At 40.1% G+C, this 19,914-nt stretch overlaps 1 protein-coding gene across 6 annotated transcripts in view; it reads left to right on the top strand.

Annotated features, from left to right (window-relative positions):
* Positions 1-19,914, top strand: part of PLAGL1 (PLAG1 like zinc finger 1) — a 59,874-nt gene that overhangs the window by 12,732 nt on the left and 27,228 nt on the right. For all 6 annotated transcript variants that reach the window (XM_062187753.1, XM_062187752.1, XM_062187755.1 and 3 more), the window contains exons 2-3: positions 6,331-6,370; positions 18,114-18,180. The gene's annotated coding sequence lies outside the window, so the exon portion shown is untranslated. The remainder of the gene's footprint in view (positions 1-6,330; positions 6,371-18,113; positions 18,181-19,914) is intronic.

The following is a 19,914-nucleotide window of genomic DNA, read 5'->3' as shown; positions in this document are numbered from 1 at the left end:
AACCTCCCTCCCACCCGCAACCATCCCATCTCCCACTCCCTCTCCCATCCCATTCTTCATCAAGATTCATTTTCAATTATCTTTATATACAGAAGATCAACTTAGTATATACTAAGTAAAGGTTTCAGCAGACTGCACCCACACAGACACACAAAGTATAGAGTACTGTTCCGGATTGTTTTTTTCTGAGCTCATTGCTTTCTTAGAATACCTTGCCAGAAAAAGCCAATAATAACTAGTGTACCTATTGAGTGTTTTTGTTTTCTTATCTCTTCTCCACATACTACAAGTTCCTTGGTTAGGAAATCCACCTCCCAGGGAAATCTACCATCTCTCTGACTCCTAAGATGAGTTTTCACCCTGCTTTCTGAACACTAAACCAATATCATATATCTTGGGATTTTGCTGAAGCAACTTCCTGCTTCTAGTACCAATTTCTGCATACTAGGGATGAGCTTACATCATGCTGTGCTAACAAGCCATCCTCATACCAAGAGGCATCACTCAAAGACAATTTAGTTTGCTCACACTCAATGTCATTGTACATTTGTGAGAGACTCTGCTCCATAAAGAGATTCACACCTGCAGTGTACCACCTTGTACTTACACACTTCTGGAATGCCTAGTTTTCTTGGCTGCAATGATAGGAAAGAGAATGTTAAATGGTCTTGCACCAGTATTTGACTATTAATAGCCAAGAAATAGTCTCATGCCCATGCCTAACAGGGTGGAGTTCCAGAAGAAATATAAATAAAAGGACTTTGGTCATACATTTAAGTATTTAAAAGTTGTAAATTAAATTGGGTCTAAAATATGTCTTTCCATGGTGGATTTACCACATGACCTGGAAAGCCATGTTGGAATATGGAATGGCAGTGTGGGGCAAGCTGCATATAGGTACTCCTTGGCCACCAGTGGGACCTAAAGCCATGTATACCATTGGTGCCATCTGCCCTCAGAAATCACAGCTCTTTGGGAGTGAGCATTTAGCCCTGCGGTTAAGATGCCTGTGTCCCATGTCCAGGTACTTGGATTTGACTCTCTGCTCCATCTCCTGGCTCTAGCTTTTGCTACTGCAGAACATGGGAGGCAGCAGGTGATGGCTCAAGTAGTTGGGTTCCTGCTCTCCATGTAAGAGTACTGGATTGATTTTCCAGCTCCCAGCTTTAGCTTTGCCCAGTCCAGGCCATTTTGAGTATTTGAGTGGATGGGGAAGTATGCATGCTCTTTCCATTTAGATAAATTTGCTTTTTACTTTATTTTTAATTTTGGAAAGAGCTTGTGCAGCTGGGAACAGGGTAAAAACTATCTGCTTAAGAATTCCATGGTTATAGAACCTGGAACAGAGTGCAGGAGAGGGATCTGGACCTGAGTGGGTACATTCCCCTTAGAAGCTTGTAATTCTCATTGTGGATGGATGGAGAGCTAGAGAAGGGGCCACAACAAAGCATGGGTCCCAGTGCAGAGCCTTGGGTAGTACTGAGCCAGGGTAGCGTCTGTGTGCCTTGAGAGCCAGAATAGGATATGGCGAGAGCATACCTGTATCTCTCACACTTGATGCTTTCCATACGGCTTCCTAGGAAGAACAAGGGCAGGAAAATGCCCTGGTCACCAAAACTGGATTTCATGTCTTGGCAATTACAGTTCTCACTATAAACTCCCATTTTGATATATAAATCAGTTTCATAGCAAACTTGTATCATTTCTTGATCTTCTGACCTCACAGAGGTAAAGGAACTGTGACACATGTGTCAGAGTGACGCCCTATCTTGTCACCATCTAATGGGAATGAGTAAGAAGCAATGAGATATCATAACCATTGGGGCAGGCAGCTGGGGATGTGGAGTCCAGGTGATCTGAAGTCAAATGCTTCCTCTACTTCCTCTACTATTTATTAACTCTGATATTGGAAAAGGTTTTATTCTTTGTCAGCCCAAATGTTATTGGTGCAAAGAAGATAAAACCACCTAATCTCAGGTTGTTGAAACAATAAAATAATTTGTGCCTGGTGGTCAACACAGAAAGTACAGGTGAAGCAAAGTCCTTTTTTCCCCAATTAAAAGTAATGAAAAACAATGATATCCACAATAAGAAAGTCTGAGATTTAATGCAGGGAGGAGGACATAAGGGAAGAAGATGAAGTCTTGGTCTCCTGTCCTGAGAAGGGTGCTTTGGGGCAGGCCTGGGCTCTTGCCTCTCTCCAATGGAAGGCTTGTTTTTCCTGTCTCAACCTAGCAATCTCTCTTGACCCTCAGGATCCTGATTTATCAAAGGAGGGTAATGATTGCTATGATAACCTTGGTAAGGATCTTTTGATAGATGGGTGGAGATAAGGGCCTGGGATTGGGTTGGAAAGTGACTTGACTGTAAGGAAATGGGTACTAAGGTTCTTTTTTTTTTTTTTTTGTCCCAAGTTCCTCTGAGAAGGGAAGGGCATTTAGAGTGAGAAATAGAAGATAATGGAAGTTTTGTTTTCTAAAAGTTGGGAAACATCAAAGCCTGCTCATTTTCTTGCACGTATCACTGGTGGGTAGGAAGGGAGAAGGAGGAGGATGCAGGGTAAATTCTGGAGGGAGATTTGCAGCTGCAGCTGGCTTTGGGAGGTTTGTAGCTCAGAGTTGGAAAGATGAGATGCCCTATCCAATAGCTTTTCTTTTCTCAGGGAAGCATGAAGTGAAGGTATCGTCATAGAGGTGTACGTGTGAGTGTTGGAAGCAGGCAAGGCACATGGAAGAGAGTGGTGAAATTATTCAATGATCAAAGCAAGAGGAAATGTTGCATTTTGGAGATTTCTAGAAGGAGGACAGGTCTGAGTGGACAGAATGAGTGCACATCATACATATAGGGACCCTTCCAAAACATCATAGAAAAATGGAATTAAACATAGCAATTTATTCTGGTGCAAAACAGAATTGAAGTCTATGATTTTTTTTGTAATAAACAATTTCATGTGTTGTGAAAAAAATTTTCACCAAAATAAGCTCACTTTTATTTTCCATGACCATTTTGAAGTTCTTTTCATATGTAAGTGTACTCTGACTTTTTCCCCTCCTCCTGTTACTTTCAGTGTGAGATTCTACAGACTGAGATATCAGAACTGTCCTCAGGTCTATGGCAGGGCATTGGATTGAACTGAAGTCATACATGGAAATCCTCAGCCTAATGTGTGGTATTTTGATGTAGGACCTTTGGGGAAAAAAATTGGGTCGTGAGAATGAGCTCTTGTGAATGAGGTTAGTGCCCTTCTAATAGGAGGCCAGAGAGCTGGCACACTGCTTTTCCACCATGGGAGCACACTACAAGACCCAGCCATGTACCTCCCAGAAAATGGGCTTCCCCAGAATGTGACCGTGCTGGCACTGTGATCCTGGACTTCAACCTCTAGACCTGTGAGATACAATTGTGAAGCTCCCATGTCTATTGTACTTTTTCACTGTAGCCTGAACCAACTACTATGGGTATGGTTAGGTTTTTTACGTCCAACAATTAAAATCACTTTAATCTGAATTAATGAGGGCATCTTCCTGGCAGGTATACCAAAGTATGCACCCATAGTGGCCTCTGATGTTGGGTCCTACCTTTCAATGAAAGTCTCAGATTCCTTCTATGTCAAGGTCTGGGTTCCTTGAAACTGGAATTTTTTTGTAAAGTAGAGCCAACCTGCCATTGTCCTTCCAGTGATTACATTCATCACTGTCAAAGGCATTCATTGGCTGTGGGTGCATGGCTGTTGTTTGTAAACCTGTAGGATGGGCACAGTCCCTGCTGTCTTTGACAGTTTAACAACTTAAAAACAGTGTCATATACATAAATGTTATAGATTGAGGTGACATACAAACAAACTGAAAAATCCAGTTAGGGTGGAATGTTCTAGGAGGACCCACTGAAGAACCAGGTGAGCGCTGTGCTTACACTGTTTACCGCCAGGTGACTGGGACTATCTATAGAGTAAGAGGAGCACAGCATTTGACATAACCTGTATTCTTCCCCGGACTGGCAGGGGAGGCTTCACTGGGAATGGGAAAGGGGTTTCCTGGTTTTTAGGCTATATGTATGGAAAAAGCTGGTAAGAGATAAAGAAGCATCATTCTAAGCAAAGAATGTTCTAGAAAGAGCAGGATGAGCGTCCTATCTTGGGATAAAAAGGGATGTGGAATACTTGTCTCCTTAGACATTGGAGATAAATGTGGCTAGTGAAGGAATTCTAATTTTCCTTCTTTCATAGATACTCAAAATCCATTTCATTACACTTTTAGAGCTTTCAGAGACAATGAATTTTACTCAACAAGACTAGGGCACAGTGTGTGCTTGAGATAGAGCTTAATAAAGTCTTGGCTGTAGGAGCCATTGAACATGGAGCTGCATCCAGCATCCGCTGAGTCCATTATGCTGACCAAACCATGTCTGGCTGCTTGGAGAGGAAGGGCGAGCAGGCATCAGGAGGTGTTGTCTTAACTAGTGGACAGGGTCTCCTTCACCCCATCCATCATTTTCCCACCTTAAAGGAAAAGGAACTTTTGAGGAACTGGAAGAGATTATAAAGTTGATTTAAAATAAATTAACTAAAAGTGGTTTCTAGAAATTGCACACAGTATTTGAAGTTTATGATACATTTAAGTGTTCATGAGGTTGTGAATGCTTAAGTTCAGAGCTTCACATGGAAGTGGAACTTAGGAGCTCCCGTCCCATGGTTCCTATGTATAACTCAGTTATATGAACACCAAACAATGCTAATAATGAATTCTCCTCCATTGGCTGCCTCTTGAACTTAGGTCATCCAGGAGATGTCTATAAAATTAGCACTGTAAAGGAAGCCTACCTAGAGTATTTGGGGCAACATATCAATGGCTTATTGAGTAGGCACCTGTTCAATGCTATTGAATGATTGGCAACACTGCTGCAGCTATTCATAAGTGTGTTCTGTGGTTTCACAGGAGAAAATATCTACTAATCCTCAGTAATAAAGCTATATTATTCAGCTAATAACCCTACAGAAAGTTGTCACAATAGGTGTCTACTAAGTTATAGTATCTAAACATCATCTGTGGATTTTGATGTCTCATTCTTTCCTTAGCCTAATTTTGATGCTCTTATCTGTGACCACAGTTTTCAGTTCTTCCATCATCTTGGTCCAATTGAATGTGTTTTTCAGGAGTAATTATAGCTGTGTGTAAATTGCTGCCTGACAGTCACTAATCCATGTTGAAGATGAGCTGTTCAGGGCTGGCAAAAAATTTGGTGTGATATAAAGTTTTTCCTGTGTGTGCCATCTTTGGTTTCCTGGCTATTTCCCATCATTTAGTGTCTCAGCCAAGCCTTGCTTCCATTTTACAAATCATTGTTTTGGGCATTTTCCTTATTCAAGTCCCATGTTTAAAGTGACTTGTTTGGCATAGCGATGGATGGTAACACAGAGTAACTTGATCTCCCCAAAGGTTTCTTTGAAGGACAGGGCAGTCCAGGTGTTCAAGAGCCTGGTCCCAGGAGCAAGGATCTGTCAGTTACAGATTTGGTGACCTCAGGCAGCTTGTTAAACTTCTTGGTGCCTATGGTTCCTCCTGGGTCAAGGAGGAATAATAATCATGCATATACCCCAGGGTTATGAGGCTTAAGTGAACTACTATATAAAAAATACTTAGATTGTCCCAAGCCCAAGTGTTCAGTTTTCTTGTTTCAGAAATACCAAAAATATGGCAACCATGAGTTCAAACATTTCTAGGTATCTTATCTTTCACCTTTGCTTTTGGAAGCGAGTGGTCCATGCTGTGAGAGGAGCATAGAGATGAAACTTCAGATAATTTATCCTTAAACTGAAACTTTTAATGCAGAAAAGAAAACTGTTTATTTTTGATTTTGCCTATAACTGGGAAGTAGTCTCCTATGCACAATGAGTAAAATACTAATTTTTTTTATAAATAGATGTTGTTTTAGTGTTAAAATAGATGTGCAAGGCAATTGGGACAGAAGAGGCTGTGCTAAATGAGGCTGAGTGTGTTTATAAAAGGCCACGTGAGGGATTCTTGTGGCAATGGAACTGGTCAATATCTTGACAGTGGTTGGATATATGATCCTACTCATGAGCTAAAATTGTATAGAACTAAATACACATAGGTGCAATTAAACTAGGGAAATCTCAACAGACTTGTGGTTTGTGTGACTATGAATACACTGGTTGTGATATTGTGGTATAATTTTGTAAAATGTGACTGTTGGGAAAAACTGTCTAAATGCCCTGTTAAAACTGCTCATGAATCTGCAATGACTTAAATCATAATTTAAAACTGTTGTAGCAATTCTGTAAAACTAACGAATAACTGTTTTTGTTTTCAGATTGTCCCTGCCTCATCTGTACACATTGTCATTGGCTTTTGTAAGTGACATTTCAATATTTTTCTCTTCCTCTCCCAGTATTTGTCTTTTATCAAATGAGAGTCCTGGGGCAAGAAGTAGAGCAAAACTTTATTATTTGCACCTTATTTTTAAAGTCTGTTTCATTTATTCTGACACTACTAGGTAATTTGTTACTTTGAGGAAGTTTGAATTCTGCTTCTTAGGCTGGTGCACTTGTCTCAGTGGTGACTTCCTACCAGAACTGTGATCAGTGAGGAGAAGGACCGTCTGCATTGCTGAGGCTGCGGATGTCCATCCTGTTGGCTGTGCTTCTCTTTTTTTTATTTGTTTATTTGGAAGGGAGGGGAGATTTATTTCATCCACTGGTTCACTCCCCAAATGCCAGCAACAGTTGTGACTGGTCCAGACCAAAGCCAGAAGCCAAGAACTTCATCTGGGTCTCCCAGGTGGTTGGCAGGGACCCAAGTACTTGAGCCATGATCTGCTGCTTCCCAGAGTAGCTGGGATTGAACAAGGCACTCTGATATGGTATGTGGGTGTCCCAAGTGGTGGCTTAACACTATGCCACAACTCCTACATTTGCCACAACCTAAAACGTTCATTTTTAGCATATTATTTTTTATTTTTGTATACCTGTGTACATACATAATTTTTTAGGTAAAAATTAAGAGACTAACTTAATTTTAGAGACATCTTTAAGAATTATTGTTTGAAAATGGCTTTCCTTTTCATGTTAGCAATGGAGGAGAATATTATAATGTAATGTCACACAGACTTGAATTCGCTGACAATATCTACATCGATATCATTTGTTTATTGAAGCAGCCTTCTAACTGTTGTGCATACTTTTTTAGTGTCTCCCGTAGCATTCATTCTCCAAACAGCAGCTATATAAATTATTGAGAACTGTAAGTCTGAAGGGTTACTCTACTACTTTGATGTCTCCAGTGCCTCCTGGTGTTAAGTACAGAACCTTGTGAGCTCCTACATGATAGGAACCTTGTTACCCTCTGGCCTGATGTTTTAACACCCCCCTTCACTCACAGTTCTAGCCATACCAGTTTTATTGTTTGCACATCATAGTTTTTCATTCACCATTCCCACAAATAATCAGATGACTGGTTTTCTTATCTCCTTCCAGTCTTTGCTAAATTGTCATCCTCTCACCTGAGGCATTCCCTATTTTAAATGGGCACTGTTTCCCCTGTGGCGCCCTCCTAGTACTTGGTATCCATTGACTAATTTATTTTCCCAGTCACTACCTGGTAACTATTTTACTTGTCTGTCTCTCTTTCACTCCGAGGTGAGTTCCACAAGAGTAAGATTTGTGTGTGTGTGTGTGTGTGTTGTTCACATTGGTTGAATCTCCAACACCTAGAACAGTGCTAGGAAAACAGTCAATAAATACTAGTTGAATGAAAAATCTTTAAAAAAGTATTTATTACAATTTGGGTTCCATACCCAATATATAATCCCATAAAGATTTAAGACAGTGAGGTGGGGGTAAAGGATTGTTTACGGTTGCCACTTTGCCTAATACCCATTTCTGTTGTTGCCTTTTGATCACAGAGATGGGTAAATGACTAATGCTAGGCTAACTTTGTTGTAAACATTTGCACTAACGAAAATATAAGGGGTTAGAATTTTATGCCAAGGATACTTCTACCCGAAATGGCCAAAAATAAAGGAGAGGAAGAGAGTAATATTATGTGAAACAGAAATGTTCAGACATTGGGCAACAAGTAGCACAGGACAGGGAGCCCTGAGAGAATGAAAACAAGTTATTTGCTCCAGGCTGCAAGGCAAGAAATGGGACCCTCAACACTTCTCAGTGGTCATTTGAGTTGAGATGAAACAGTTAGGAGATCAGGGAGTGTGAGGCAGCTAGAATTTGAATGGCAGAGTACCAAAGAAGAGAGTTACACAGGCAGTGAGCTTCAGAGATCTTTAGACAGTCCTCCCTTGGAGTCTTCAGTTGAGTGTTGATTACTGTATGCATGTAAAAACTACCCAAGGCTGAAAAGAGAGACACTGGAAAGCACAAGTAGCTTACACCAACTGAGAAGACTGTCTCCCTACCATTAAGAATTGTCATTTAAATGGCAGTAGGTGGTATACTCAGTAGTGAAGCAAAATTGATCCTAAACTATAGGCTGCTCCTGCCCTTCCTAAAAACAAATCTTAAAAGTAACTCATTAAAGAGGACTCATAAAACTTTTCTGTAAAGGGCCAGATGGAAAATATTTTAGACTGTGTGGGCCGTGTGATCTCTGTTGTAACTACTCAGCTCTGCCATTGTAGTGTGAAAGAAAACATAGAAAATATGTAAATGAATGAAGGTGACTTTATTCCAATAAAATTTTATTTATAGAATTAAATAGGGGGGGCTGGTGTTGTGGTGTAGTGTATTAAGCCAGTGCCTGTGACACTGGCATACCAGTTTTATTGTTTGTACATCATGGTTTTTTATTCACTAGTCCCACAAATAGTCAGATGTGGGTGCTAGTTCAGGCCTCAGCTGCTCCACTTCAAATTCAGCCCCCTGCTAATGGCCTGAGAAAGCAACAGAAGATGGCTCACGTACTTGGGCCCCTGCTATCCATGTGGGAGATGCAGTTGAAGCTCCAGGTCTTGGCCTGGCCCAGTCCTAGCAATTGTGACAATTTGGGGAATGAACCATGGACAGAAGAGCGCTCTGACTGTCCCTCTCTGTAACTCTGCCTTTCAAATAAAATAAATCTTAAAAAAAAAAAAAGTGGATGGAGAATCTTTGATTAAAGCAGGGGTGAGGAAAATTTTTCTGCCAAAGGATATTTGGATATTTATAAATCATTCACAGGTCATACAACATTATCAACTTAAAAGTTAGACTGCTATAGATTTATTAAATTTTCAGTCCTGCTCAGGCCAGACCAAGTGATTTCATGGGATTTATTTTGGTCCATGGGCTTATTAACATTCTCCACCTCTGGTTTAAAGGATCAGATTATTTATAATAGCTTACCTGTAGCCCAGAACAAAGCTCAGTGATATTTAAATAAATATGAAATATCCAGCACCCAATTAAGTGAAGCCCACAATGTCTTGCATTCAATCACAACTTATCAAGCAGTTCAGTGAAAAGAAAAATCAATAGAGAAATGACAGATTTAGTAAATGAAATTTAATAAATTTTAAATGAATTAAGTAAAAATTTTATAAATGTAATAACTTTTAATAGGGATGTCAAAACAGTTGTTATGATAAAGATGGTAAAGGAAAGGCTAAACCTGTTAAGGTAAGATGGAAACTGTAAAAAGACCTAAATTGGACTTCTAGATTTGAGATGACATAAACAACTGAGATGAAAAATAACTAGATAGGATTAATGTCAGATTAGACATCAAAGATTTTCTGAACTTGAAAACTCTACATCAAGACAAACCATAATCAAATAGTTTATAACAAGCAATTAAAAAAAAAAGATTCTGTACCTTCAGAGGAATGAAGAGTGACAGCAGATTTCTTGTCAGAGGCAATAGAATCCAGGTGACAGTGGAGCTACCTTTTTTTAAAAAAATAAATTTTGAAGAGACATGCACTGATAGAATTCTTCCATCCACTTGTTAATACTCCAGATGCCCACAACAGTGGAGGCTAGGCCAGGCTGAAGCCAGGAGCCAGAACTCAATCAAGGTATCCATGTAGTTGGCAGGAACCCAACTCCTTGGTATCATCTGCTTCTTCCAAAGTGCACATAAGCTGGAATTGGAAGCAGAGCTAGGACTCAAACCCAGCCACTCTGATATGGGATGTGGGTTTCCCAAGTAATATTTTAACCACTGGACCAAATGCCCAGTCCTCTTTAAGATTTTTATCTATTTTAAGATGCTCCTGGCTTCGGATCAGCACAGCTCCGGCCATTGCAGTCATCTGGGGGAGTGGGCCTGGGGATGAAAGACTTCTCTCTCATTCTCTCCCTTTCTCTGTAGCTCTGCCTCTCATGTAAATAAATAATAATAATTTCTCATGCAGGACCTCTGTCCTCAATGAGGTATTATGAGAGTTAACTGTAAAACTTGTTCTGTGTATGTGTGTGTGTGTGTGTGTGAATACACAAATTGTTGAAATCTTTACTTAGTATAGAGTTGGTCTTCTGTGTATAAAGTTAATTGAAAATGAATCTTAATAGAGAATGGGAGAGGGAGGAGGTGGAGGGGTGGGAGTGTGGATGGGAGGGTGAGTATGGTGGGAAGAATCACTATATTCCTAAAGTTGTACTTATGAAATTTGTATTCCTTAAATAAAAGGTTTCTTTGGGGAAAAAGAATGGTCTCAAATTAATGGCTTAGTATAAGGGGTAGCCATAAATGTTGTCAAATATTAATGTCTTTCATTTCCAAAATATTTCATGTTCATGGAGAAAATAGAATCCAGGGTGGTCCCAAAAATCGATTCCTTTCATAGGAAAGAAACAATCCCTTGTACTCCTCTAGCTATGGGCTGAGTCTTTAGAAAGACATATTCCTTAGCTAGTCTTAATGGTTCTTTCCAATTACTAATTTCTGAGATAAATGTTAGTAAAGGAAAAAAAATTTTATTAACAGGCTTCAAATTACCATACACAATTAAACTGATGTGTTAGATAGTAGGTGTTGCAAGACAAGAATGAACAGTAATTTTACAAATTGAACTATAGAATTGGAAGGTACCTTCAGTGTTTTGTCAAACAACAATGGCCTCAGTTCTCCCATGGGGAGGAGGAATCCCTTTCAGTTTGTAAAGGAACTCAAGAAGTGATAGAGAAGTCAGAATTCACAGAAAAATCTCAAGCTCACAGACAATCAGGTGCATTCTGCAGTGGTTAAAAGCTTGGATAAGCTGCCTCATTTCCAAAGCCTTTTCTGGCTCTCTCAGAAGAGAGGCCTCTGTCTCTGTCTTCCCACAGGATTCTGTACACTGCTACAGATCTGCATCCATGACCATCCATTAATAGTGTCATGAAAAATGCAACCAAGAGTACAAAATAAAGTTTGCTGTTTATCACTAGAAGTCTTTGTGTTGTAAGTTTTTACCTGTTTTTTCTTAGTAATATGAGGGTCAGATGAATTAAGATAAATACTAGTTCTTTGAGGACATTAAAGTACTCTATATACAATAAAAGGCCCTGTATGTATTTTTCTTTTCACACGTAAGTCTGTGAATTCCTTCCCATTACTAAACCGTTTCTACTTGAAACTGTTAAATGGCAAAGACTAAAGCTGAATTGTACAGAAAACCCACACTGCTGCTATACAGCAAACAAGGGTTTGCCTCAATTAGCTTTTGTAAAGGACACTTCAGTTAGTGTTTCTACTTTGTGAAGTAGTTCCTTTCACAACAATTTGATGTTGCTTCATTAATTGGCCCCCATAAAGTTCTAGGTTTCACTGTTCAATTTTGATGCTAGGGAGATCATATAACCAAGAGCCTGGGAGTTAAATTTTCTGTCTTCTTACTGAAAGAGACAGTTTGTGTTCCTTTAACAAGTTTTACATGGCTTGGATTTTCATCATTGACAACACTTACTGTAAGTGGGCATGTATTATATGCTAACGTGGTCCATGTGCTCTATATCGGTTTTTAAATTTTACCCTCTACAGACTCTGTGTAAGGATTATTAGTCTGGAGAAGGAGAAGCTGAGGTTCTGAAAGTATTACTGAATGTATAAAATTACTAAAAATGACACTAAAGTTTAGCTGTGGATCTGACTCTAGAGCCCATACTTTGAGACACTACCTCATTGACGGGAAGTGTTACAATATACTATTGAACTTAAAAATGCATTGTGAGTGCTTATTTAATAGAGTTATCATAAAAGGGATTCAATGGATGATTGTATGCACAGTGCACAATAGGTAGGTATAATGGAAACCTCATGAGATGTGGAGACAGAAAAGTTGAACTTAAAGTGTGGATCTTACTAGTTAGTTCTCTAACTTGGGCAAGTTTGTTTCTCTTGAGCCTCTTTTCCCCTCATCCAAAAATGCTCTCAGATGGTGGTGAGGAAGATAAAACGGAAAATGTTTCTAAGTACTTTGTAAAGGCTCTTGAAAGATATATAATGAATTGATGATTGTATTTGACCATTTGCCATAGACTTTCTTTAAGTAGCAGATTTTGAGTGCTTTTAGAAAATGATTTGATGTATAGCAACTCAGTTTTATTAAATTACAGAGTGATCTATTACCTGAGGAAGTTGTATTTGCAAGACCAGACTTCTGCAGTGAGATACATCTCGTGTTGTTTTGTTTTTTGAGGAATGGCAATCTCCCAGTACCTTATGAATGAACTCTTGACACACATTGCTGTCTCTCTTTTGGAAGAGAAGGAAAGGTTAATTTTGTCCTTTAAGCCCAAAATGAGTCAATGCCAGAGTTAGATTTTTAACTTCAAGGTTCCTGATTTAATGACTACACTGCCTTTGTCACAAACTACGCAGCTCAGAGTTCTGTATTTTCTAAGTTCGTTTCTGTCCCAACTGAAAAATAAGCAAAAGCCTTTGTTGCACAAAGGAAGTTCAGTACACTGTACAAAATGGCGTCCTTGGCTGTCAAAGGTAAATAGTAAATGGTGATCCCAGGTCCCTTCCAAGCCTTTGAGATGGGCACTAGGAAGGTGGTGTACTGTGTCAAATAATGAGCTCTCCATACCTTTCATTCCAATAGTGTTTATTTTCTTTTTGGTTTAGGAATTTTGAAACCTAACCCATCTATTCCCATGTTTACTCAGGATGAGTGACAGAAACAGAGTGGATCACCATGAGAGGAACCTGTTTTGTTACAGGTTTTCCTAAAGGTTGTGTTCAAGAAGCACTCAGAATTCAATGGCAAATTTGGAAATACTTTAATTATATTTGTTCAACTTGGGTAGCGAGTCAAGATAAATCATTTTCTTTCATGTTCCCTCTTGCCTGCACCCCCACCCCTGCCCCAGGCTAACCCTCCTGCTGCCCACAAACGTGTGTACAGCTCAATCACACACTCAGAAGCTTGGGCTGCCTAGTGTGGTGATTCCCCCGGATGGAATCAAAAAGCTAGTTGTGATCTCAGTTCACATTTATGTTTTGCAATCAGAATTAACACAAACTAACTCTCTTTAACAAAGTTGTGTGCGTAGGGAGCTCTAGAAATTTCAGCCCTTAATTCCTTGTGCAGTGGCAGCTCACTGGGTATGATCAGATGGGCTGTAACCGCGGTGAACTCATGAGGACTGCACCTCCAGCCATACTCCCACAACCATCCGCACTGTTACATTGAGAATAAAGTTTCTGAAGAGTTTGGGTACGGTGACATGAAAGAAATAGCAGGATGTTAAGTGAGACCATCACTTGTGGGGCTGCAGGATGGAGGAAGAAAGGGAGAGTGAGAGGGAGTCGTTTATTTATGGAATGCCAGGGGGCCCCTGAGGCTCAGCAGGCCCTAGAAGCAGAGGACTTCCCTCCGTGCTTGTTTTCTCCCTCTGACCTTGGATGAACTAGCTAGCAGTATATTATGCTGGGTGATTGTGCTGGCTTGTCATGGTTAGCATTCTGGACTGTCACTGGAATGTAGGAAACGGATGAATTTGAATTGAACCATGAGGTGGTCTGCTGGGCCCTCTCCGTGTCTCAAGGAGACCTGTCGCTGTTTGTCTGGGCTGGGCCTAATGAAAGCAATGGAGGGAGAGAGAGGTGGGCCTTTGATCTCTTTGTTGCAGCTGCTCCCTGGGAACTCGCTGAAATCAATGCCCTGTTTTCCTGAAGGAATGAATGGCTCTGCCTAACTAGCTTTGTGAAGCCGTGGGGAATTCACTGCCACTGTTTATTGACAGCTGAAAAGGAGCACATGGGGCGGAATGGACCTTCTTGTGAAAACCAGGCACAGGGAAAATTAGACCCCAATTTAACACAGAGGAATTTGGAAATTCACCCCAAAGGAGACGGGAGTTTCTCATGCTTACATTAGAATGACTCAAGTTTGGGGTTGGTGTGTAATGAACAATGGAGGTTTTGTCACAACTATGTTATAAGTAGGAATATGGTATGCATGATAAATGATGTTAAGTAGAAGTTGATTCAACACCCCCCTTCTTTTTTTTTTAAACACCGAATATTTGTCTTTCTTTACTTAACTATGATATGATCAAGTGATTCTTTTTATTTTTGCTTCAAGAAAATAAAATCTAAGAACAAGTATTATTAACTAATTTTCTAAAACCTGTCACTCATTTATGTTTCAAAACATGTTTGAACTTGATTATACATTTCACTGATGCTAGTGACTTATGGCTTTTTTAAAGTTTGTATTCTTGGTGTATCGTAACTGGGAGTCTGTGTCTAATGTAAACGAAACCGGCTAATAAACCCAGATAGTGTCTGACATTACAATAGTTCATAAATCCTAAAATTACCACCTTGCTTCTTAGAACACAGAAAAGCAAGCCTTGAATTTATCACAAGAAAATATCAGCATCCCGTTTTAACTTCTCCCCTCACTTGCTTGATTTCCCAGGAAGAATTTACGGCCCTGTCCTCTGGCCCCCAGCCCTCTGTGCATACCTCGATCATAGCACTTAACACATTGCCCTGGAGCCCTTTGTTAGGTGTGTTCTCGGAGCTGGAAGTAAAGCAGCTGTGTTGTAGTATTCATTTTTATATCTCTGAGGCTGGCAGAGCTCTTGGCTCAGCAAAAGCTGAATGAATGGGGATTGATGGCTCCCTGAACATTCCTTTGCGTGTAATTACTTATCCAGACTTCAGCGGCAAACACTGAATTTTAGGAAAACCCGATTAATCTGTTGTTACCTGATTGGTGCTGTTGCTTTTGAAACTTTCCTTTATGGAGAACTCTTCAACAATTTTTTGCTTCAGTCAGTTTCTTGGGTTAGCCCATCAGTCTCGAGGAGGGGCAGGAGGAGGCATAAGAGGTGGTGGCCTTGTCCTTTCCAGAGCCGGCCTCTTTATTATTCTTCCCTAACAGTAAACCTCATTGTGTTAGATATTTTCATGAACTAGATGAAAAGGTTTCTAATTTAGGATTTTGTAGACTTCACTTTGCTAGATTCAGCCATTTAGATGGCTAAAGCTTCCAGTTGATGTGGTTTAATTCTCTGAATGTTAAATAATGCAAAACAAAACATCTTCTGACCATATCTTTAACCAGATTTACTACTGGTGAAATCCCAGGTCCCTCATCAAAAGAAGTAAACAAATACCTTTACTTCTCTGAAAAGTGGAAGGGAGGTTTTGATTCTCAAAGTCTGGCTGCTGTGGTGTCCAAGGGCCCTGGGACAAACCTGATTTCTGAGCTATTCTTACTTTGCCAGAGCTTGAGGTGAGAAATAGTTGTCAATATTATATGGGAGAGTGATACCTTAAAATCCTGATGGAAAGTTTTAGAAAACATAATGGGGATAGTAAATGCACAAGTACAGGAACTAGCTGATATTTTACTCTGTGGTATTTTTGTTCTATTTCCTCCACCAATATTATTTTTTAAGAAATTGTGGATTTCTGTTTTGACTAATGGTAGGGATGAAATTGAAAATAGGGGTCTGCAAATCCGTGTGTCCTGGCAGGACTCTTGTAGAGGAAGGGGTTGTTGTTTGTACCATTGTCCCAGGGCAGTGGATTCCCCAGCTTGTGATTCTGCTGAGGTTTTATGATTTCTTCTGAAGCAGGAAAATTGCTCTGGCTTCCATCATTGGTACACTACCACCCCCACAAGTATTAGCTTGTAGATAAGAAAGCATTGAGCACAGCACTTGGGTTTTACAACATGTCCTCTCCATCCTCCTGGTTTCTGGAAGTCATTTTGTGTGACATCACAGCCAAGTGCAGAAAGGCCGCAGGACAGAGGGGCGAGGGGGCGATGGAGCCACAGGTTCCCTGTGATTCTGCAGCTTTGAGCCGTGAGGCACGTCTTTGTCTTCACAGGTGGAAAGAGTTGCATACGGGTCAAGGAAGTGACTGCAACTAAAAGCGGCGTTCTTGCTATAAGATGGAATCAGATAACTTCAAATATGGGGCCGTCCATTGAAAAGCCATTTCCTTCAGGCTGTTGCAATATCTGAGAATAGTTTCCAAGTCAGGCCCTCAAAATAAGTTTGGGAGTAGACTTTTGAGGGGGCTTCAAAAAGTTCATGAAAATGGAATGAAGTTTATTTTGGTACAAAAAAAATTTGAATCCATGAGGAAGCTGTCAAAAAGTTTATGGGAAATAGTGTGTTATAACAAAACTGCATAAATTTCGAAACTTTCTCACCAAAATAGACTTGATTTTTTTAAATTCTACTTCCCAGAAACTTTTTGAAGTATCCATGCATTAAGTCTCTGTGTTTGCATGTTTGTTATCTAGCGAGGACACCAGAACCTTTTCTGTTAGACGATTTCGTGTCATCCAGATTGACTAAATAAACCAGCTCCATGAAGGCTTATCTGGTCATTCAAAATAACACAGCTTCCTTAAAATCTAGCTGAATTGCAAAAAATGGGCTGTTCTGAAATATGAAACCACTTAAAATTAAATAATATGTAAGTTATAGGTAAGGCCAGATGTTACTGTTATAAAATATCTTCTTTAATAGATGTCATTTGTAATTAATCACTAGTGAATTAGTAAAGCTGTTAAAATACTTAGTATGTTTTCAGTACTTTCAATGTTTACTGGTCAAATTACTTATTACCTCCTTTAGTGAGACATTTTCCAGCAAGGAAAGACCTCAGCTCCTCAACTCCAAAAATCTCCAGCTCGGCTCCTACCTCAGTTATTATACCTATTGCTTTAGTAGGATTCAACTTAGTAAGGGCCTTCTGCTGTTAACAACAACAACAAAAACCACAGCTTCTCAGTCAGTGGATGAATGGGGACCACCCAGAGGAGGTGGCTATGTAAGCTCATTGCTCAAATATTCACCCAGTTGGATTGGGCTGTTGGTTAGTAAGGAATTTATAGCTGGGAAGGTGTGGGTTGATGGGTTTCAGTTATTATTGATCTGTTTCCTACCTTTATTCCTTTTATGGAAAGACATATTCAGCTCCATTTCCACTATTGTCTTCCTTTTACTTGCTGTCTAGGCTCTCCCCTTGCCTTATTTCAGGGTGAATAATGGGCTGCTTACTGTCAACAGGTTCTCTGTTGCCTTTGATAAAAAATATGGTTGAGCAAAGGCAATATGTTCTTGTTTCTGGTTTTGCCATTTTGCCTTTCAGTGTCCTTTCTTGATTCCCGCCTTCCCTCTCTGTCTTCACACCTAGCCCTGCTTGGGATCTGTGTACTTCTCCCATGTAGCATTCTTAACACATTCTTCTGACTACCTTCTAATTTCTGCTTGAGCTGTGAAGTATTTACACTTGGGTAAATACAATTGCAAAAACATGAGTATTCCCCAGACAGTGTTCAGCACTTCCATCACATGAACTCAGACCATCCTAAGGGCCTTGGGCTGAGATGCAGTCAGCAACTCCAGCAGAGTTGTAGACTAAAGGTTTCTAAGTTGTTCCAGACAGCACCAGGATTTGAATCTGGGCCTTCTGGCACCAGAACCCTGTAGTTCAGGCATATAACTGTATTGCCTCTCTCAAAACCAAAACCCTTCTAAGGACTTTGGTTGATGTTGGAATATGGCATTGATAGATGTAGACAGAGCCAGATTTTTGACCGTGGCACCCTAGACTCACATTCCCTACACATAAATGAATACTCAGTGGTTTTTCTGAGTGCCTTCTTTTTTGGCTCATCCTGTGATTTTATTTCCCTTCTAGGCTTGCCCTCCGTCTGATGTGGCCTCTGTTTCACATCACATCTGGAACTCGTCTGTCCCTCGCTTAGGTATGTGTGTCTTCCCTGAGCCCAGCTGTTCTGGTGGTTGGTTGTGACTCTGCATCCTCACTCTCTCCTCTATTAGAGCCCACACCAAAGCCGTCTTCCTGTTCCACAGTGCAGGAGGTCATAAAGTTCCAGAAAACACTTGCTGTCCGGGAATTTGAATCTAAGGAACTTTGGGAGGTAGGCAGGAGGGAAATAGGATTGGGAAGTAAAGGTTGAGAATTTAAGAAAGCCTATTTTTTTTTTCACTTAAAACAAATCAGTAATGCATTCTAGTGGCTATCATTGCTGTTTATTCATATTAAATTAGAAATAATGGATATTGTACACTTGATTTTTAATTATCATAACTTGCTTACTAGAAACTTTGTGATCACCTTCCATTTTAAAAAGTTGCATCTTAGAGCTGACAAAGAAATACTGGGAAGAAATCTGGGTTCTTATCTATTTAGAGTCATATAGCTAGTATGTTAGTAAGTGACATGTGTTACAATTCGGAGCCTCTAAGTCCTCCTCAAATCATGATGTGAGGGTAATTCACAACTTTCACTGCCTATGTTCTTTCCAAATTTCGTAAAAGTTGTGAAATAGGTATGTCACTAAATCCAGTGTTTATTTGAAGGAATTTGTGGTTGGCAGGCTCCCTATTATATATCAAGAATTTTTATTTCTTCATTTCTACTGTCTCTGTGGAGATTGATTCCTTTTAACCACCTGTTTCAAGATTAGGATCCCCAATTCCAGTTTGTCTCCTGTCTCACATTTGTTGCTGTTTCCCCACACTCTGTTCATTCTCTGTTCAATCCTATTTCACCCGACAGCAGCCCTCCCCTGTTGTGCAGCTTCAGTGCTAACTCTTGCTCGACCGTAACTTTGGCGCCTGTCCGCATGCAGTTTACAGAACGTCCTTGACTGTCATGCTGTGTTGTTTCAACCCAGTCGTCTTTGTAAGTTTTCTCATATTCCATCATGCATTTTCCCCTCATCGTTTTTAGATAAACCACTTCCCAGATTATTCCATGATCCTGAGGCTAACTCCCAGAAAGGCTGTGCAGAGCTGCCCCAGCTGAAGAGTTTTAGGTGTGCATGTTTAAATTCCTGTTCTCCAAATGATTCTGATTGACACTTGGTCCACTTCCTTCGCTGATGCATTCGGAAGGGAAAGTTTGGCAAACTCCAACAATGCCTGAATCGCCTCAGTCTATCATTTGGGCCACTTTATGGCACCCATAAGACCAATTCATGCCAAGTGCTTTTGTAATTGTTTTCTCTGGTTAAACACGATATTGCCAATAAAGGCACAACAAATAGGACCACACTACTTAAGAATTCAGGAATGTTTCAAATGCATGACATACAAAATGGTACAAGCATTATGTTTGAAACAGAGCTGTCATGATCATGCATGTTAAAGAAAGGTGATTTGAAGTGAAATCACTCATTTCTCCTCTGACTCTCTTCTACATTCGGCTTTAATGTTTCCTAACTGGGAGCTTACCCCTGTGATAAGATTGTTCTTCATACTTCCTATTCCTGGGCCAGGTTTGCTTTGGACTCTGCACTTGTCATACTTCTATCTGTACGTATATCATATGTCCTCGTATAACAATCCTGTAAGATAGATAAGCATCTGCATTTTATGGTGAAGAAGATTTGGCCTTCCAGAAGGTGTGCAACGTGCCTAAGGTAACAACTTTCCAAGTAGCAGAGCTAGCACTCACACCTAGAAGCATCAGT

Source organism: Lepus europaeus, chromosome 3 (genome assembly GCF_033115175.1).
Source record: "Lepus europaeus isolate LE1 chromosome 3, mLepTim1.pri, whole genome shotgun sequence".
In the NCBI taxonomy this organism is placed as follows: domain Eukaryota; kingdom Metazoa; phylum Chordata; class Mammalia; order Lagomorpha; family Leporidae; genus Lepus; species Lepus europaeus.
This window is presented reverse-complemented; position numbering and strand designations above follow the sequence as displayed.